The sequence below is a fragment of the Anoplophora glabripennis genome, unplaced genomic scaffold, assembly GCF_000390285.2.
Source record: "Anoplophora glabripennis isolate ALB-LARVAE unplaced genomic scaffold, Agla_2.0 scaffold69, whole genome shotgun sequence".
In the NCBI taxonomy this organism is placed as follows: Eukaryota; Metazoa; Arthropoda; class Insecta; order Coleoptera; family Cerambycidae; genus Anoplophora; species Anoplophora glabripennis.
In genome coordinates this window covers 471,797-494,126 of record NW_019416383.1, presented here as the reverse complement: position 1 = coordinate 494,126, position 22,330 = coordinate 471,797, and the positions used below count along the sequence as shown (strand labels likewise).

General features: G+C 32.0%; 1 protein-coding gene across 4 annotated transcripts in view; it reads right to left on the bottom strand.

Annotated features, from left to right (window-relative positions):
• Window positions 1-22,330, bottom strand: part of LOC108917078 (afadin) — a 264,104-nt gene that overhangs the window by 234,856 nt on the left and 6,918 nt on the right. The window lies entirely within an intron of this gene.

Below are 22,330 nucleotides of genomic sequence, written 5' to 3'. Positions count from 1 at the left end.
CCCACCTTTATTTTTGACAGGGAATCACCCCCTGAATTTTTTCGTACTTATTTATTTACACCCTGTATATATAGGACTTTTAGACAACTGAACTGTCAATATTACTATTATAAATGTAGAAAAGCACAACTCGAATTGAATGTACCTACTTTGTACCTTATTAACAAATTTTTTTAACAACTACGAAACGAAATTCGATAACCGGCGCGGGCCGTACCATGGTGCGTCCGTCGATAAGCCCACTGTAACGTAGTTAAGACCAAATTAGAGTCCTTCCTGTGCCCTTAACACCCTTCCTGTGCGCCCGCCAGTTAACGGTATTAAGTTGCAGAAATCGATAGGTTGAACAAACTGCTGAAAAGGAGTTAGTGGGTCACGAACCTCTCCAATTTCGCCTGCGAACGCACGGAAAAAATCGAAAGGCGAGACGCGACGACGTTCGTATTTCTTTTAATGGGCTCGGGCTTGGGTTCGACGTTTGCAGTGTGAAATGTCTAGACTACTAAAATGATTGCTTTAAAGGATCTATGAGAGGAAAAAATGTAGATATGTTTTTTTTCTATAACAGTTCTATATGGAAATAATAATGAGACTAATGCCAAGCACATTACATGAGTAAAATTAATCTTATGTATAGCAGGTGTCCTGAAATTACACAATATAGAATACACAACATCTTAAATATCAAAAATAAAAATACAGGGTGTAAGAAGTTTGACTGCCATTACTTCAGCATGAGATAGAGTAATCGTAAATGAACAAAAAAGTTGTGTAGGTATTACAGGGGCGTAAGATTAACTGTTTTCAAAATACAGCGAGTATTAATATTGGGGAGTTTCATCACAACGTGACAACAGCGCTTAACCTAACGCCATACAGCTGATGCATACCACGTGCGCACGCGGCAGACTTGTCCTACGGAAAAAATGTAAATAACTATTATTGTGAAACATTTAGTAAATTTCAAAACAATTGTTTTTCAGTTTTTAAATAAACAAAATAAAATGTATCGATTTTGTAGTACGAAGATAGTGTTGTGCTTAAATTTTAGCTCGAATTTTAGTAATTATGAATCTCTTAAAACAGGAACTTAACTTTTAATCAAATTATGAATTTGAAAAATATGTAATATTAAAGTACCCAAAGAAACACGTCATCCAAATCATCAAAAAAAAAATTCAGTAATTTTTAAACACACAAGTACAAAACACACTACAACATATGCTCAAAATGTCCACCACCATTTTCTATGCACGTATGACACCTTCGAATCTAATTTCGCTGGAAAACGCCTCAAGAAAAGCAAATAGTGGTAAGCAAAAAACACTCAGACACGGTCCAATTCCAGATACCGCTTAATACCTCGTGTCATCCGCTGCACCATTGTCACATTGCTAGATATGAAATTTATGGAATTTTAAATTTATTACGTTAATTATTTTTTAGAATTAAGCATAAAGAGTTCAAAAAAGTGATAAACATTGTATTTTATGGTATTCTGTGCACGCAGTTATAAATATATTGCTTAATTAATCGAACTTTTGTACATCAAGTTGGAGATTTAAATATTTTTTTTCTCGGAAATGGTTGAGTTTAGGACCCATGCCATGATTGAATTTAGAACCCAAGATTTTTTTTAATTTTAATGAATTTTATCGTTTGTTAAAATTAAGGCAGTCAAACTTTTACCCCTATATGAAAAGTAAAAAAAAAAATTTTAAAACAAGCTTTTATTAAAATACTCTAAAAAGAAGAAAATATACCAAAGAGTTCATAAAACCCATGTTGTGTAAACCCCAAACTCACAAAAGGGTTGAACATGGCTGCTCTACAGAAATGTCATCAGCGAAAGTATGATAAATAAATAGACATGTAGATTACTATCTATAAATCTGTAGGTTCATATGCTTATGCGATTTAAAAGCTTGTCGCGAAGTTTAATCTTAATTTTGGATTTTTTATTTTAAGGGGTAAGTTAAGCTTTTAAATCGCATAAGAACATGAACGTACTGATTATAGATAGTATGTGTCTATTTATCATACTTTTTCTGATGGCACTTCTATAGAACAGCCATATTCAGCCCTTCTGTGGCTTTGGGGTTCATACAACATTATAGGTTTTATGAACAATTCTTTAGTTTATTTTTCTTTTTAGTGCATTTTGGTACTAATCGTTGAGGAGTGCCCTCATGAGGCGACAATTTTGGCTGCAGCATCAGATCATTTCTATAATTTTAGTGTATTGTCATCAGAACTGAATAAGCACAGGAAATTTAGAGGAAGTGGTTCAAATTTGGCTTGCAAGACTTGAACTAAACATACATACAAATCAACAAACATACATGAGAAGTTAAATAAAAGCTTGTAGAAATATAATAAAATGTAGAGTTTCAAAAAGCAAATCGGCGATGTTATCGAGACAATTGAAAGTAAAATTTCTTAATTCAAAATGCTTGAAACCACAGTTATTTATAGGGGATAGAAACAAGCTGATTAGTCCAAAAAATAAGATCCACAATAAAAAAATTCCGAAATCGTTTAATAAAAATATATCACGGTCAATGCTTATTAAAAATAATTGTCATCCCGATTCATGCGGCTATAAATAATAGAATATTAAATGTTTTCACATGTCTATAAGTAAATGGTTCACAAGATATTGTAAAAAATGGGAAAGCATATACAAGGTATTTGTAAATATTTTAGGGGGTGGTTGCCGAAGTTATTTTGTGAACAAAAGTTAATAATATAAACGTAGGTCGGAATATGCTTCGTTTCCGAAAAACAGTGTTTACATTTTTTATCTATTTTATTAAATATTTCAGTTTTAAAAATATTCACTCGAAATTTGATGGTTGTATTTTATTTACAAATATTGACAGCAACGTACTAGATAACGTACCAATATAAATTAAAAATACACAACTTGCAATAAAATATGTTTTATTTTTTTCCTCAAAAACGATGCAGCCTATGAAAACAATTGAAGAGACTAATCTTATTCACAATTGATGGCGGATTTCTAAAAAATATCAAAACGGGAAAAAGTCAGTGACGTACAATTTTTTTTATTAAAAAAGGTTGTGGCATTCTCTCACGAACGCCACTGGTGCAAGTAGAAATATTCGAATCACACTAAAAAATGCACATTTATCCCTCCTAACCATTTTTCAAGTCAATATCTTTAAAACTGAAATAATTTATAAAAATAAATAAAAAATTAAAATTTTAACATATTTACCTTTAAACCTATATTTCGACCTAAGTTTATCTGAACTTTTTTCACACAGTAACTTCGGCAACCACCCCCTAAAATATTTTGCACTTATTGACAAACATCCTGTATACAAAATAATAAAGCCGTACAGGCAGTTACTTCTCGACAAAAGTAAGGCGAGTCCATATAGTTAGAATTATACAGGATGTGTTGGAAAAAAGTGAATTCCGAAATGGAACTACATATCGTCTTTTGTTTCCGAGATATAGAACGCCAAAGATGTTTTTTTAAACGAAAATTTTAGCCATATCTTTTCCAAAACCCAGTTTAATGTATTAAAATTTGGCATTTACACTACTGGAAAAAAATTAAGGAACAAAAAATGTTCATGAATTTTTAGTGATTTTCGGAAGACTATATCTCTGAAAAAAATGGTTGTATCGAGATAAACAAAAAAGCAATTTGAAACTTTAAGTATCTAGTTTTAAGATCTTTAGACAAAAAATGTTTTTTGTTTATCCCGATATGACCATTTTTCACGAAAATCACTAAAATATTCATGAAAATTTTTTGTTGCTTTAATTTTTTCCAATGTTGTATAAGATTTTTAGGATGTTACTGTTTTATTTTCCGACCATCTTTTAGATGTCGCTTGCGACTTAATCCAGTAACATTTTATGACATATTTTTCAAGGTTATGTTTTTTAGAGTGTAACTATACTATTGCCTGTTTTTTCGTTGAAGGCTAATTTCGAAGGAGGCACCCTGTATAAATTCAAAAGAATATTTTTTGCTAGATACCTGAAAACGAATCTTTGACTGGGACCTGTCGATGTAACAGGATTTCTTTTAAAAGTCAGTCAGGTATTAAATCTGTTTTGTGGGACGAATGGAACTCCTCACAGCAATGTGCAACGCGCTATTGTCACCTATGTGAATATGTTTATAATAACGCTTATCTACGAGATAAATATCTTCTTTGTAAATGAGAAGGACTCTGTATATGTGAAAGAGACTATTTAGATCGAAATCTAACGTTTCCCACGGTCTACAACCTGTTATGAAATCGACCGTCAAGTATTACATAAATTTAGACACATTAATTTTAATACATATTAGAGTGCAAAATACCTACATGGAATATGTAGGTGGATGTGCACAGAACGTCACTGAAAGTGGACTTTTCCATTTAGGTGGCGTTTCTTGGAGTCCAGGAAATATATAGAGTTGGACGGACTTTTTGTTTCGGCAAGCTGAATTTATCACTATAGATGCTAAATATTAGTTTCCACAGTCATAAAAATGGAGGAAGATTGTTTACAGGGTGGTTAATTGTATAATTTTTACGTAAATTCACGTGTTTCGCTTATAACTTTTTTCCGTTCATTTAGACGAGAAAACAGTAAAGTCCTTTTTTTTCGTCTTCAAAAGACCTACAAAACTAGCCCCCGAACGTCAAAAAGTATTGATTAGATCAAAAGTTATAAACAGAAGAAATTTATTTATGACTTTTGAATTAAACATTTATAAACTGCGTTATTATTACCGGAACGTTCTGGCATCGCATCCTCTCATTCCTTATCACTGTCTAATAACTCACACGAAATCTGGAATCGGTAAGTTGAATAGTTTACAAGTTATGGCCTTATAAACAAATTAACTAATTATTAGTCTGGACGATCCCGAGGATCTTCCACAAGCGCACTGATTTTTTTCATGATAGATTTCATAAGGATACATTGAAATCTATCATTTTTTGTTTAATATCAAATTTGCAGTCTGGAATTTTTTTTATATTTTAGCCTTAGTTGCAAAATGAAATATACGACGCACGAGTGTGATATAGTTATATATTATTACAAATTCGGTAAGCTTATGAAATGAGCTTTAAGTTAAAAAAAATCGTCAAGATTCGTTGAGAAACAATGGAGTTACAGACTGTCAAATACAGGGTGTTTTACTTTAAATTTGGAAAATGCAGGAATGTATTCCCTATCAAAAATTAAGTATAGTTTGCTCTATAAAATTTTTTTATAAAAGCCTTTGTTTTGGAGATACAGGGCGTTGAAGCTTAAAAAAATAAACACTTTTTGACATATCTCGGCTATCCACGAGTAGATTTGATTTAAACTTGGTACACATTATGCGTATTGGGGGTTCTCATAATTGACAGAATATTAGCCCTATCGCATTAGCCAGTGGCGTGCAAAGGGGGGATGCGTGGCCCCTTTTTTTTTAAAAAAAAGTACGCTATTGAGTTTTTCGAAGAACGTAAAGTAAATTTAAGTACTACCATACAAAAGCAATCTAAAAGGTATCTTGGTATTTTTCGATAATACGCAGCGTTCATGAGATTCTTGGACTATTAAGATTTCAATGCATAACATGGCACGGTAGTCCTAAATGTAAATGTGATAGATGGTTGTGCCTAAATTTGTTCCAAATGTCAAATTCATATTAGTAATTATCAAGTTCTTGTCAACTCATTCCGAATATCTGGAATTAGTATTAATTTGTCTAACACTTTCATAATAAATAAGTGTAATAAGTGTACGTAATAGTTTAATTAAGCGATGTCATAAATGTATCGAAGCTGAGGGACTACATTTTGAGCAGCTCCTGTAAATTCAATAAATAATATAATTGTTTCATTGCATGCAAATTAAATTCGTTAATGTAATATTAAAATTAAAATAATTTATGTTTTTAACTACTAGGTGTTATTGATAGTCTTGACATCATTTTCAAGGTAATGTCGATCCACGGGAAAGTAATGAAAATATTTACAAGTTCTTGGCTTGCTGCGAAACAAAAAAGTTGTTATAAATTTTAATGCAGCATTTGAATTCAAAGAAAAATATATCTTTTTCTCATTCAGCACTACCGTGCCATGTTATCATGCATTGGAATCTTAATAGTCCAATAATCTCATGAACGCTGCGTATTATCGAAAAATACCACTTTACATTCTTCGAAAAACTCAATAGCGTACTTTTTTTTGAAAAAGGGGCCACGCATCCTCCCTTTGCACGCCACTGGCTAATGCGATACGACTAATACTCTGTCAATTATGAGAACCCCCAATACGCATAATGTGTACCAAGTTTAAATCAAATCTACTCATGGATAGCCGAGATATGTCAAAAAGTGTTTATTTTTTTTAAGCTTCATGGCCCTGTATCTCCAAAACAAAGGCTTTCATAAAAAAATTTATAGAGCAAACTATACTTAATTTTTGATAGGGAATACATTCCTGCATTTTCCAAATTTAAAGTAAAACACCCTGTATTTGACAGTCTGTAACTCCATTGTTTCTCAACGAATCTTGACGATTTTTTTTAACTTAAAGCTCATTTCATAAGCTTACCGAATTTGTAATAATATATAACTATATCACACTCGTGCGTCGTATATTTCATTTTGCAACTAAGGCTAAAATATAAAAAAAATTCCAGACTGCAAATTTGAAATTAAACAAAAAATGATAGATTTCAATGTATCCTTATGAAATCTATCATGAAAAAAATCAGTGCGCTTGTGGAAGATCCTCGGGATCGTCCAGACTAATAATTAGTTAATTTGTTTATAAGGCCATAACTTGTAAACTATTCAACTTACCGATTCCAGATTTCGTGTGAGTTATTAGACAGTGATAAGGAATGAGAGGATGCGATGCCAAAACGTTCTGGTAATAATAACGCAGTTTATAAATGTTTAATTCAAAAAGTCATAAATAAACTTCCTTTGTTTAGAACTTTTGATCTAATCAATATTTTTTGAAGCTCGAGGGCTAGTTTTGTAGGTCTTCTGAAGACGAAAAAAAGTACTTTCTCGTGGAAATGAATGGAAAAAAGTTATAAGCGAAAAACGTGAATTTACGTAAAAATTGTTTAGTTTAGTTTAGTTTATTGGTGCTAGGTATACATAAGTATTTACACTAGTCAAAAGACAAAGAAAGGGGAAAAGCGGATGAACATAATAATGNGGAAACTAATATGTTATTCTACATAATATTTAGCATCTATAGTGATAAATTCAGTTGCAGAAACAAAAAATCGCAAAATGGTCATTTCCCAGCTAATTTTCCTGGCCTATTGGTGGCTATGGAAGCGAACAATTAAAAAAGCCTTATTTATGAAATTCTAAAAGCAAAACTGATCCATTGAAATTGTTAAATAATGCTATTCAAAGAAATATCCTGTATTCTTGCTGTACTATTATCACCTTTGGACAAAGACTAATCACGTAAAAACAGATACTACAAAGGGATACATATTTTTGTTCCAACATTTTACTTGGGATTGTGTTATCAGGTAGCGTCCCTTCTTGTATATTTAAAAGGAAAAAATATAGTTAGAAAAACCATTTTGATGGATCTAGCCATGTTCAAAGCTTTTGATACTGTCATTTCAAAATGTAATTTGTTTGATTTGATACAGGGTGACCGAAGAAGCATCCGAGATATCTCGATTATGAATTATATTACTAATTTTAAGCAAAAATGATCCTATTCACTTTTCCCGAATTCCCAATGGTTCTTGAAATATCGGGTTTGAAGTTTTGTTTGAAGGCTTCCGTGGCTGTTATTAATGGTTGAATGATTTCCGGACTGGTTGCCACGTGGATTTACAACTCTTGACGTTTCGAGAGACATGTCGATCGCTCTCTTTTAATTAATATTAATTATTAAACAATTGTTATAGACCTACCTAATTAGATGAAGTTAGTGATAGTTACTACAAAATGGCACTATGTATGACAATAATGTTGATGTGTTGTTAATTTACGGCGAATGCCAGCAAAATGCTGCCGAGGCATCGCGTCTTTATGCAGAACGTTTTTCTGTGATATTTGTTCATCATATTCAACGCGGGGGGTAGTTTATTGCATTCAACAAACTCGAGATTCAGTAATTTCATACTTGTTAAACAATTTAACAAACACCGATCAGTGATATAACGCTAGGCGGTTAGTAACACAGCGACGTTTTTTTTTTAATTCTGACTACCTGCTGTATCGCGATTTGAAGGAAACAATCTGTGGCACACTCGCCGTCGAAATCAAGATATAAAAATTTCAAAATGCATTTCGGTTGGGCAAAACTGGGAGGCATTTTAAAAATGCGGTTTGCATTGGCCGTTTCTATCGACCTTATAGCCAGCACGAAGGCGTTACTACTGCCGATGATTCAGGAGAATAAAATGACGCATACATTCTAGGATGAATGTACCAGCGACTTTTAAATGAATGGTGAATGGTGCCCCCTTCTCGCTAGGAGTGTGTGTTTAATGTTTTTGTATGATGAGGCTTCTAGCTTCTTATAATGCCAGATAATCACAGTTCCTAGAAATTGGAACACAGTGTTCAACGTAAAAATCTATACACTTTTGAACGCCTTAATAAGTAACTTGAATACCTGATTTTTATACATACAGGTTCGGAAAGTCCCCATGGTACATCGGCCGTTAAGTGAGAGCGATAAAGTAAGTCATAGAAATCCGTGCGATAGACAAGGATGGTTACACATAACCCGAAACGGGCGGTGACTATTCAGATTATGAAACGTCTTCACTATAGCCGTCCTTGTCTATCGCACGGATTTATTTACTTTGTCGCTCTCATGTAAAGGCAGATGGACCATGTGGATTTTCCGGCCCTGTATAATGAGCAAGTACTTGAAAATTAAAAGTTTTCAGGTTTAGGTGCATTCTGACAAAATTTTAATGAATGCAACATATTATGTGAATCCATAAATAGTGTTTATAATATTAGAGATCGGAAATGGTGTATTTTTATTTAAATACAAAGTAACACAACCATAACTGCACTCTTTACATTATAAGAATATACAGGATTGGGCAAATGCGTCGGAATATCTGTGTACAAGGTGAACCGTAAGTTTAATTAAAAAATACATTTGACAAAAGTTTAGGTATTTTTATTATTTTCTATTCTATTCCTTAAGAGCCTTCGTTGATCGATTATGATGTTGTCAGGCTGCCGAAAATGACCAGTTTGAACGTTCATTATGAATATTTTTTTTACATTCAAGTGCTCCATATTTTGCATTAACAAATTTCATTTTCATTAAATAAAATTAATACCCTTTATTTTATTGTTTTATTCAACATTTAAAAAACAATAAATCGCAGACCCACCAAACCCTATATCATTGTAATCGGTGAAAATCTGTCTTTCCAAAAATGTTAAAATAAACAGCGCGGTCTATTTAAAAAAACTTAATCATCTCCGGCGATCGGTAAATACCCATTTCAAAAACGTTTGTCAGTTTAACATTTACTGAGGTATCCACTACTTCGCATTTTAGTAATTCCATTATCCGCATCATTGTATAATAACACATACATCTCCGCCTCTGAACTAAAGCTTCGCATCGATCAATTTATTCGATATGTATCTAGCAGCACCCTAACGCCTGCCCTGTCGGCCTGGCGTGCCTGTGAACAATGCAAGTTTTTTGGTGAGGGACATTGGCAGTTTGTCGATGTGAGTTTGACGTTTTGCTTGGTAGAGTGTATGGTACGTGTTTTTATGGCAGTCAGTAGCATTGTGTATCGTAAGCATAGAGCTGCATACGGCTTGACCATAGATTTAGCCTATTTCTGTTACTACAATGTGTACTGCCGCTTAGTAGCATAATACATAATGCAACTGTTTATTTATTTGTCGCCACAAAGTTTAGATGTCTAATAATTAAGTAAGTACCTACTTTCTTAGTGAGGCAATCATTGAAATTTTGAATCATTATCTTTTTATTTCTTACGTTAAATTTAAAAGATTTTGTTCTTTCTAAGATGAATGTGCTTTTGCTTATTATCGTCTAAAGTCTAAAACTTGATATTTTTCATTAAAGGCATTTTGAAGTTTGGGAAAAATGATTGCGATTCGCCATATTCAAAGAGCTGTAGTTGCCTTAGGAGGCGTTTTTGGACATCATGTATAATAATATATAACATAATTATACACTATACAGGGTGCTTCATTTAAAAAAAAATCGAAAGTTGGATTCAGATTTCCACAGTGCAAGCAGTTCGAGCTTATTTTACGATTTCTTTAAGATTCTAAGAAATATACTAAAATTGTAGGTAGTCTTTACCATTTTCCCCGATGAATTTCTTATTTCTTGGGTCATTTCAGGCAAATTGCATTAATAAGTGATGATTTTAAAGTTACAGCTTTAAAAACTTTGATTACCAAAAGCATTGGGTCAAATTTTAGTAGAAAAACAACAAAGACGTATCCTGCTGAAAATTGCTTCCTGTCCTAATTTAATCCAAACAATGAAGCAATTTATAAGAAAAACACACTCTACAAATTACTACAAACAGTCGTATTTAGACGTCTTCCCATTTTAACAATAACGGTTAAACGGTTCTTCCGTTACACTTCTGCTCCTCTACAAGACGCATTGGATGAATACCCAAAAGATTTTTGCGATAATAAGAAGACCTCGGACGAGACTTACATATGTTTACTTCCAACTAATCTTCACCAAGCAACGATCAAAACATAAATATCTCGAATAACATACCTACCAAGTTCCACATAACAGCTTAATTGAAACATGAATCATAAATTATTACAAAAATATGAATAATAATCTCGATAACTTTACTACTAACTGAATACGGAATGATTAAACCAGTTTGTCCAGTTGCCAACTGCGTAAAATGCGACATTTAATCATCTAAAAGCCGTTTCACACTCAACAATTACAGTTGCAGCTTCTTGCAAGCACACACGCACTATGTACTCATACCAACTATCCCACAAACGAGAAAAAGAGCGTATAATTATGTGTATTAAAGTAACAAACTGCGAACAAAGTTTTATAAAATTTTGTTTCCTTAAAGTGATGGTGAAAATATCAATGAACTCTAAAAATATTGTATCAAAAAGCAAAGATTAAGATGGGTACAAGGAAATATTCACAATGGTCCTGGATAATGGTAAACCCAGAATCAGATGGAGGTATATTGCTAATTTATAAAAAAAATGAGTCATCGGTGCACTGATCGTTTGGTTCACTTGATTTAAATAACGAAAATTATATAAGTAATAAATTTTAATGATAAAAACAATTCAAACAAAGGCAAGCAAATAAAAGTTCAGCACGAATGAAAGAACGCCACGCTACAGTTGTATATTGTTGTACCAAGTATAGTCGTTAAGAGAATTAACAACTACAGGAGTCAAATCCTCCGAAGTGACGCTAGAACCAGCTAGAACTCCCAATATGAGCTCGCTTGACTTTTTTCTGTATGGTTACATAAAAAATGTAGTCTACAAAAATAGGCCCGCAAAATATCGAAGAGTTGCAGGAAAGGATAAGGTGTGAAATTTCCACTATTCCTCCCTACACCCTTCTACTACATAAATTTACTATAAAATTTTGTTCAGCGAATTCATTACTGTCAGGAGGTAAATGGTGAACACTTTTGAGCACCTTATAAAATAGGATTCCAAAGAAAATATCCAGGACATTCATTAAAAAATATATTTTTTCGTTTTATGCATTTTTATCAACCCTAATCGCTTTTTTATTTTCTTCAAAAAACTAATAATAAAATTAAATCATATCCATATGCTCCACCTTGTGTTATTTTCAAAACAAAAATCCATAATTTAGGGCCCTTTTTCTTTTATAAATTTGAGAGTAGTAAAAAATGACTTTCAAAGTTCGATATCTTGAAAACGGTTGAGAAATGAAATATGGAATAATACCTATGCAAGGTGTTCCATTAAACAAACAGCAACTTTGTTTCGTTGTGACTTTTTGACTGATCCTGTATACTTTATTTTTCTTTAGTATAAAAGATTTTTTTAAAAACCCTAAAACGTATGATTTTTCGATAGGTATCTTACTTTAGGAGATAATCGACCGTTTCCATATACAGGGTGATTCACAACTTATTCAAAAAAATTTGGAAATAGATGCGGCTTGAGAAATTGAGTCAATATCGTAAAAAAAATGTTGAAAAGTCCTTATAGTTTCCCCGAAGAAAATTATTGAAGTTGTAGTATTTTCAACCATTACATAGCTGGTCAACTGTAGTCTCTAGCGTCATTCGTAATAATAATAGCGACTCAAAATACTGAAATCCGATTTTACAATCCTGATTGCAATAGTGTTTACAATAGTTAGTGTAAAATGGGTTTGCGTGTATAGCAACTCGGAGTTGATGAATATAGTTTTAATTTATTGTGAAGCAAGACAACATTTGTATTATGGTGAAGCATCTGTGTTATGGTAATGCAAGACAATATTTTTGTGTTAGTTAGTAAAAACTGTGTAAGACGGGTCTAAATGTGTTTACACGTCGGTGGACAAAATTTTGAACAGTTATTGTAACATTAGATACCTATGTCAAATTACTTTATTAAGTAAAACTACAAATTAATTGTATTAATTAATAATAACAATAGCGGCAAAAGCAGTTGAATTTGCTGATATAAAATAGGTGCTATAAAATTATATTCATTGCTTTCCTTGCGAAATTCTTTCAAGTTTTTGTCCGTTTTTATCACACTTTGTCGCCGCCATGCCGGTCGCATTGTGCGAGGTCAGGTTTTACAGTGGACCAGTTTCCAGTGCCGTGCAGAAGTGTATTTTTAAATCATTTTCGAACTGCTCTTTTTGATTTTTTTTCTTTACAAAATTGTATTTGTAAGTCTCCTGTACATCCAGATTTTTTTTTTGGATAAGTTCTCAATCACCCTGTATATCAGCGACCCAGTATAAATATAGCAAGTATTATGGCATTAAATAGGCAAAAAATTCGAAAATCGAAAAAAATAGAATGAAAAAGATCCCACTCTAGAATCTGTCTTATAAATTTGAATATTTAAAGACGTTTTTTTGAGAATTTTTCAAAGAAAAATAAACACCGACTTATTTTCAAAAAGCAGTTTTTTGGTTTAAATAAAAAAATAACTCAAAAAACTAAAAATGTATTATTTTTATATATTTTTTATAAAACTCAAAACAAACAAGATGACAAAAGGTTTATGATACCCATATTTAGTTTTCGCCAAGTTAATACAGGTAAGTGTATGAAAATTTTTTACCCAAAATATTAAAATATTCATTTCTTGAAGGAGTGAAATACAAATTTTTAAAAATTCGTGAGTTACTGTAAATGAATATTAAATAATACCAAAAAATTAGGAAAATTAAAAATGATTTGTCAGTGATTTGGCATGGAATAAATGCCCCATACACATATTTCAGATACATACTAGTATACTATACAGATTGTGCAGTAAATTCAACAAAGTTCTGTTGTTATCTCTTTTAGACGCGAGCTTAGATGTCAGTTGGCGAAAAAGATATTAAAGTAATATTTTGCTTGTGTTCAAGTCAAGCAAAGTAACTACTCAAAATACAAGCCTAAATTTCTGAATTGAAGACCCAATTTTAAACAAAAGAAAAATAGATGATTTAGTTGTTCCCTTTGGTACAGATAAATCATAGCTCTTATTAAAAACTACTTAATTATTTTCCTCCTAATCATATTTACTGTAACATGACACTTCCTACAGCCAATGGAAGATTGAAATTATCAAATACGTCCATTCCACAATCTCTCGCCCACAAATGGCTATCGGTTCCAATCCAGCCCATTGTTTTGCTTGAGTAGACAATGGGTTCGGCGTGTGTTCCAATACATAACACAAGCAAACTTTACCAACCATCGCATACTGATAAGAATAAATAATACATAACCTTAGATTATGATTGAGAAATCAACGGCTGGTCAAGAAACCGGCTTGCCTACATCAGTGAAAAGAAAGATAAGACTGCCTCGTATAAATGATCATCATTATCATCGCTGATCGTGTACGCCACGGGTGATGTAATACTTTTCAAGACCCACCTACAAAACAAGAGAACGCACCAGGAAGTGTTCCTTTTTGGAACAGCTGTTTGGATGAAGGCGAAAATTGTTACACTGTTACAAGTCTTTGTCTCTTTTGGCATATAGTTATTGTAGAAAGATTTGAGTTTTAGGTCGTATTTTGGAATAAACGAAGAAACTTTTTTTTTATTTACTTACATCATACAACAGAAAATCCCATTTCCACAAAATAATTAATAACTGAAAAATGACAACAAATAGAAAAAAAGAACAACAAATGTGCAATAAATAACATACAAAACTATAAAATTAAGTACATGAGTTTTTGCAATGTTTGTTTTTAAGTACTTTATATTATACACAGGGCGATTCAGAACTTATTAAAAAATTTTTTTTGAATTTACAGGGGACTCTTACAAATGGACAAGTACCAATATTAAACAGAAACTTCGAATTTAAAAGAATAATTACCTCAACGGCTTTTACAAGAAACCTGTGTACGCTTGAGGCGATATCCTTAACAGAAGGTCATATTCCGAACAGTAACAATTAGTAACATATTTGGCTGGATACCCATTAACAAAATGTGAGCAGATGGATCTGATGATGTAACTAAAAGGTATGACGGAGCAGGATATCTCTGGATATCGGTCTAATTGTTTTTTGATGTTCCCAATCAACCATATAAAAGGTATCTTTTATATGGTATATCTATTAACTATGCCAACGTTGTTTATTTATACGTCACCGCTTGTATTAGGATTAAACGTTCTAAGAAAAATATTTTAAAAATGTAGACAAATAATATGTAATATACAAGCTAAATAAAAGTCAATTATATGAATACGTACCTATGTATTTAGTATTAGAGAAAGTATTCTGTAAACTTTGGTATAAGTAAATATGAATTGATAATGTTGGAAAATAAGTACCCTGAAAAATTGCTTCAATGTTAAAATATACTATCATTTTTTTTAAAGAAATATAATTAAGTATTTTTAGGGAAAAGTAAATGATTTTTCATAAAGATCCCCACTTCTGAATTCAGTGAAAAACATATTATAAAAAATACATTGCCATTAAATAATTTCCATTATCTATTTCATTCGAGATTTCATTCAAGAAAACCCTAAACTTACTTCCAATATGAGAATACCTACTTATACATTATAGTTCTAAGTTAGGTATCTCTCGATATATTCAGAACATAAAAAAATAAGAGTATATTTTTATATAAGTACACTTTTTTCTGAAAATAGATAACAAAACAATATATGTATACGCGGTAGATATCACATTATTTACAATACGTTAAAAGCTTTCGAAATATTGTATTAAAATTTTTAACTTGGGGCATCTGGATATTAATTTACACAATATTATCATTCGAACTTATCCATTTGTTTTATGTCTTGAAAAAAATATATTCTCTGAACAATCAAACAAAAAAAGGCACTTTTTTAAATTTTGTTGCCCATTTTCAAGAAATTCAAATTTACATAGGAAGATGCATGCAAAAAAATATATTCTCTGAGCAATCATAACTAAAGTACTTATCATGTTAAGAGATTCTATGAAAAACATGAACTTCATTTTGAAGCAAAAGTTGTCATTTTTTTATATACAGTATGTCAGAAAACTGAAAAAAAATAAACTTTTTACATTTTTACTCCACATAGTAACAAAAAAATCAAATCTGTCTAATGTTTAATATGTTTTGTTTCTTTGCTACACGCCCTCCTCAAATTTTTTCTTAAAATATTTGGGAATGAGAAGGAAATAGTTCATCACTTCTTTCTGCCTGATCTACCAAATCAATTGAAAAGTGAGACTGATTTACATCCAAATAAAGTGATTTAAATTTCAGTCCCTCCTGTATCAAAGTGGCGGCCTTCAGCTAAAATTACAGTCGAGAGCCCGAAGACCGCCTCCCATCTTAAACGTAGTCTTCATTACATCAAAGTCATAATTACTGTAACGCATAGGAAAGGTAAGGGTAATACCACCTCGGAGGTCAAGGCAGTCATCTTACTGGTTATCTGCGAGCACATCGAGCTCGCCAAATAAACGGCTTTATGTGGAATGGTCGTCGGTCATAACAGGGGTACAGTGTTGCGGCCTGACTAGCCGGTCTATGCACCGCTATGTCTACATAGTGTGCAACTAATTCAGCGGCGTATTTCTCTTATTTATCTTCTGGGCACCCTGCAGGTTTTTCTCTTGGAATTCCTTGATTTTTACAGGTATTTTAGTCTTTTTATTAACCCGACAGACGTTGTCTTGTCCAAATTTCAATAAATCTATGATTGTTCTGCGAATTTGTGAAAAGCTATTGGAAATGTGTAAACAAAGTAAAAATGAGAAAAAAAATATTTTGAGTGATCATTGTAGGCATATATTAATTGGAGTACATTCAGAAGTACGCCAATGGGAAATTTACATGTGTTAGGCTGGTATGCGTTTTTCCAGATTTTTCTCCAGATCTTCCAAATTTTTTACTTTTTTTCATTGAAAATATAACAAAACAAAAAAAGAATTACGCATATCCATATCCAGTTATGGTCTCAAGTTCATACAAAAATCCTATAGAAAAAAACACTTTCAGTTTTTCCCGAATTTTACAATTTTCCGGGCAACTTTTCCAATTTTTCTTTCTGAAGAAACCTTATTCCGACTATTACGAACATTTAAAAAAAATGCCAGCATTTTATTTATATAGATAAATTAATTTCTTATTCGTTAGAGACAGATTGAAGAGCAATAGCAGAAAGGAGTTTTAGTCGAGATTGGCTCATTAAAGTCTAAAGCAGAATAGCTGTATTTGAAGTTGCAGACTTGTCAATATGGGAGCAAGGTAGAAGCCAGTTAAATCAAAGGAATTCCAGTCGAGATTGGATTGTTGGCGTTTAAGGCAGGGCAGAAGGATTTGAAGTTGTACACTGTCAATATAGACCCAACTATGTAATGTACAGGCCATTAATATAACGTTTATTTAAAAGACAAATTTCAAATATTTTTTATTGAAATATACATATAGGTATATTTGGAAAGCATTCCTTCCTCAAAATAGCAAATAATAATCCTACTACGATTTTTTTAAGATGGTAATTCTTTAAAAAACGAATCAATTTTTTTCCAAACTCTAATAACACGATCTCGAACATGACATTATCTATAATTGTTAAAATTTTCTCGTACCAGTTTTGTATACAATTTCGTAGTACCCACTATTATAGTAGATTAAAACTTGTTACTGTTTTCAAGATTTTGTATTTTTTCTAAAATTACATTTTATAAGGTTTGTAATGGTCATATTTTTTTAGAATAATCTGCTTTAAAATTCCTTTAAAATTTATTCTTTAAATTTCCTCTCCTAAATGATTTTTTAAAAAATTATGGATTTTCTTATATACCTAATTATACCACAAAAAAGTGCAAACACAATATTTAAATCATTTTATGATTTCTAGTGTAAAAACAGAGATACAGGGTGTCAATTTGGCCAAAAGAATCGTCTTGTAGTTCGAAATAAAACTATAAAAGTTACCACCTTGTATATATTACCACCATCTACTTCCAGAATCACAAAACAATTCTGAAAACCACAGAAAAACCCAACTGCGTAACTTTATATACATCAGCTCAACAAAGTCATTATTACAAATTTACGTTTTATGCCTTTATAAAACCATATTCATTTATACACAAACTAAGTTCACTTATAGCACACTTAAACATCGACAAAGTCCTACAAAAATAGCCAAAATGTAGAAGTTCCTAATTGTCCTTAGAATTATCACCTCCGTAACTACTTCCATTTGACGCAACCAACACGACCACATTAAAATCAATACGATCGGACGGTCGCGACCGAACATTTGTTGCATTTTGAAAATTTATTTCCCTCTACACACTTATATACAGTGTGTACAGATTTGATCCGGAACACCAGTGTAGAATTTTACAGGGTGGGGTGATTTTCATGTCAATTTTTTTGAGAGTAGGGAGTGCATAGACACACGTGTGGGACATATTTCTAAGGAGGCATGCTATAATTTTTTTAATAATGATCTTTGGACAATCGTATTAGGGATTTTTTATTAGAAATTTGACAACATTCAGCACCATATAAAATCCAAATACCCAAAATTTTATTAATTTATGTCTTTGCATGTTTTTTATAGCCCCAAAGTCCCAAAAACTGAAAATTCTTATTTGAGTTTGAAAATATAGGGGGCTTGTAGAAATGAGTAAAAACAGTAAAATATAATTTAAAAGGGTTGAAATATCATGTTAAGAAAGAAAAAAACAATATGAGTACCATTACATTTTAAAATTAGGTAATTTCTCTAGACATAATTTTTATAACTCGGAAAGAAATTTATTTATTTTTTGTTTCATCAGGGTTGCTGTGAAAAACAAATAATATTGTGAAATCAATATAACACTTTAATTACGGCTTTGTTTTGTGAAAAATATTTTGCTAGTAAAATAAAAATGGACTTAGTATTAACGAAAAAGTTCAAATAATTCGACTAACAGGCAGAAATGCAAGTTACAACAGAGTACTTAGTTAGAATTTTTAATGCTGAACATCCAAACCGACGAATATCAATTTCTACTGTATCACGAATAAATCGTGTGTTTGGATGTCAGTGGTAAATGTAAGTTCTAATTTGTAGTATTTTTTAACCAGTTCAAATTTTCTTTAGGTAATATTTTATCTACGGTAAAAAGAGGTTCAGGACATCGAGCAAATAAAAAGGGGGACACTATAATTGAATATTTCCGAAATAATCCTACAAATAGTTTATTTGATGCAATTCGAAATTTCCCCAATGTGAGTAAGAAGAAAGTTTGGAATAATTTAAAGAAAATAAACATTAGGTATGTCATTTAAAGCCAAATACCTGCACACGTTAGAAACAGGTGATGCAGAGAGGAGGTTGGAGTTCTGTCTCTGGGCACAAGGAAACTATTTGCAAGTTCAAAATTTTTTAAAAAACATCATTTACACAGACGAACCTACATTTTTTACTAACGGGATAGTTCACAAAATACTCGTTATTGGTCGTCTGAAAACCCACATTATGTAATTAACTGAAACCGTCAGTACTTACAGAAAATACGGCCCGTTCTTTTTCCATGAAAATTTAATTGGAAATATTTTTCACACATTTCTGCGAACTGAATTTTATGATTAATTTGATGATGTTCCTTTGCTTGAACGGTAAAATTCCATGCTACAGCTAGATTGTGCCCCTATCCACTGCACCAGATCTGTGACAGAATGACTTCAAACACACTTTCCTAAGAGATGGACAGGTAGACGCTCTAATTTAATTAACTGGACACCAAGAACACCTGATCTTACACCAGTAGAATGTCTTCTATGGAGACATTTGAAAAAACATTGTATATAGGAATGAATCGATCACGCAATCTTCAAGAACTGTGTGTGTGCTTGAATTACGGAAGCTTGTAATCAGATTAACCAAGAAACGTTATTAAGCGTATTTAAACAAAATAAAAAAAGAATTGAAAAATGTATAGAACTAAGTACAAGGTGAGTTAGTTGAAAAAGGAAATATTTGAATTTTTAACAGCATAGTTTTGAATTTGAATACTTATTTAGAATATTTTGGTGTTTCTTTCCAATTTTGTTTTCCTTGATTAGTATTAATTTGTGCAAGCACTGTTAACTTGTCAACGGTAGTTTGTATTGTTTTTTCTTTCTTAGCATAATAGGCTTTTTTTCGCGAGTGAATATTGGTGAATACATCTGACTTGTAGTTACTGTTTCTATCTCTTTTAATCTTATTTCTAACCTTGTCTAACCTGAACAGATCGCGAAAATGTATATATTCACTATTCAGTGGTGCAGCCTGTCATATGTACTTCGACGACTTTGACATATGGCTTCAAGGCTCCCCATATATGTTTTTAAATTTTTTATATAAAAAAATTAAACTAGAAAGAGGTTAGGTCGGTTTTTTATGTAATTCATACGAAAAAGACCTGAATTACAAATGATTCCACCAATATTATCTCTGGCCTAGGTCACGAAAAAAAGAGGATAATCCTGAAGCAAAGTGGATCGCAAATATGTCCCATATAAAATCCGTTTACTAAAACATCTGTGCCTCTAAAGTTTAAATTTAAACTGACCACTTCCGTATCAGAATCCATCATTTTGCTGAACGATTTTTATCCTCGTTCAAACAAAATGTCAAAAAGAAAAAGGTTAAGTTACCGGCTGACAATACTAGTTGAATATACCAACAGAATATTCAGCTGAAGGGTGAAGAGTTCAGTCATTTGATCTAAACTTGTGACGTCACATAGTAGTTTAAATGACTGACTATTCTCGCAAAAACGTAATATTCACTCATACTACACATACTACAACATACGACTTCACTCGCGAAAAAAAGCCTAATATTAACCCCCTATATTTTCAAACTAAAATAAGAATTTTCAGTTTTTGGAACTTTGAGGCTTTACAAAAAAAAACATGCAACGACATAAATTAATGAAATTTTGTGTATTTGGATTTTAAATGGTGCTGAATAACGCAATGTTGTAAAATTTCTAATAAAAAAATCCCTAGTACGATTTTCCAATAACATCATTACCTATTAAAAAATCATAGCAAGCCACGAGATAATATTATCTCCTTAGTAATATGTCGCATACATGTGTCTACGAACTCCCTACTCTGAAAAAAATTGACATTAAAATCGTCCCACCCTGTAAAATTCTACACGGGTGTTCCAGATCAAATCTGTATACACTGTATTTTCCTAACATCTAGCGTTACATTACAGATTCTTTAGATATTTCCAACGTTAAAAATACGTATCACAATATACATTTAATAAATTTAAAAATAAGAAAACACAACGTAAATCGTGAATATTTAATGATATACTATTTGCTATAAATGATCTAATTTGTATTCCATGCTTCTGTAAGGCCGTCCTCCTGCTATTAGATTTTATCTTAGTATCAGTACTATTAGCGCGAGTACGTCGATATATTAAGAATAAAATCGCGCACTGTGAGTATAATGTCAGTGTGATAATGTTTTATTAATTCATAATCCTCGTCCATATTGAATAGAGCTGTTAAAGCTATACCGAGTTAGTGACTGCTTATTGAAGAGACTTCAAGTTATGTACATTTTTTACATGGAAAAACAAATTATTTCTCGAAAAAATATGATAGCTTACATTATACAAAGTGTCTCGTAAATAGTCTAAAATATTTCAGAGGACGATTCTTAAAATTGTTATAAAAAAAGTTGATGTTATATGTACAAAAATGTTTTCTTTTCAAAATAAAGGGTTCATTCACTTTTTTCATTTTCATATTAATGGAACATTTTCTTTTTCTCTAATTGCCTATTAGAGGGCATTCCTCAGTTTTAGCATACCTATTCTAAAATTTAATCACCTTACTAGATGCGTGCGAGTAGGCAATAGTATCCAATTATTTAAAAAAAAAAAGGGTGACAAAACTGAGACCAAAAATTAGTATTCTCAAACTAATATTATCATAAGAAGTTCGTCTTTATTAGAATCAAGAAATCGTCTATGCAGATCTGAAATCTAACCGTTTCTAGGTATCTAATTAAAAAGCAAACGAAACAGATCACCGGAAAAGGCTGACGCCAATGTTTATTACATTTCGTTTTCCGAGAAAACCGGCCGGAAGAGCAATCTCAAAAAGTGGGTGCTCATTTTACGGCTCTCTGATGAGTCTTCGTTACCTGAGAGCGACAATTTTTATCCGCTGGACGTTTACCTATGGAGAAAATAAGACATTCCGATACGGTGATTCAGTGGAATGCGTAACCGCGACCGCCGGCGTGTCGTAACCTGGTGCAATGAAAATCGCCAGAATTAACATACACGTTCGTCTGAAGAGGACAACAATCATGCTTTCAAATAATACCAGTTGTAGTATGTTCATAAACGAATTTTTATAAAACATGTAGGATAAGTGCAACTCTCCCTTTATAGGCATTAGGGTGCCGCTAGATACGTATCGAATAAATTGATCGATGGGAAGCTTCAGATCAGAGTCAGACATGTACGTGTTACTGTACCATGACCCGGATGGATTTGTTTGAATAAAATTATATAGCCAACCCTGTAGCACATTGCAGCCACCCTAACATTCCGATCTCTAGTTATAAATTCGTAATTAAAAAATTCCTAAAGTGATTTTT